Genomic DNA, 355 nt, shown 5'->3' on the forward strand with positions numbered 1-355 from the left:
GAAATGATCCACGCAATTAGTGTTATTGTACACTATACTTCTAACTTGAGAGGTTTCAGTTACTCAAACACTTTATACATTCTTTGATACATTTATACGGTGCTGTAAAGTTATTAAGATTACTCAAGTAAATAACACTTAAAAATGGTAACATCATCACAAAATTCTTAAATTACGTACAACAGCAAAAGTGGTACAATGATCTTTGTCATTGAAATACACAGTACCCTAAGGCTTACATGAGAATATTTTAAAGGATTCCCAGATAGAAACACAGTTACAAACTTGGAATGGAACTGATATATGTTCCTTTGAAAACACTGGTATATGCAGTGGTTCTCAACCTGTGGGTCGC

This window comes from Hipposideros armiger, unplaced genomic scaffold, assembly GCF_001890085.2.
Source record: "Hipposideros armiger isolate ML-2016 unplaced genomic scaffold, ASM189008v1 scaffold_660, whole genome shotgun sequence".
Taxonomy (NCBI): Eukaryota; Metazoa; Chordata; class Mammalia; order Chiroptera; family Hipposideridae; genus Hipposideros; species Hipposideros armiger.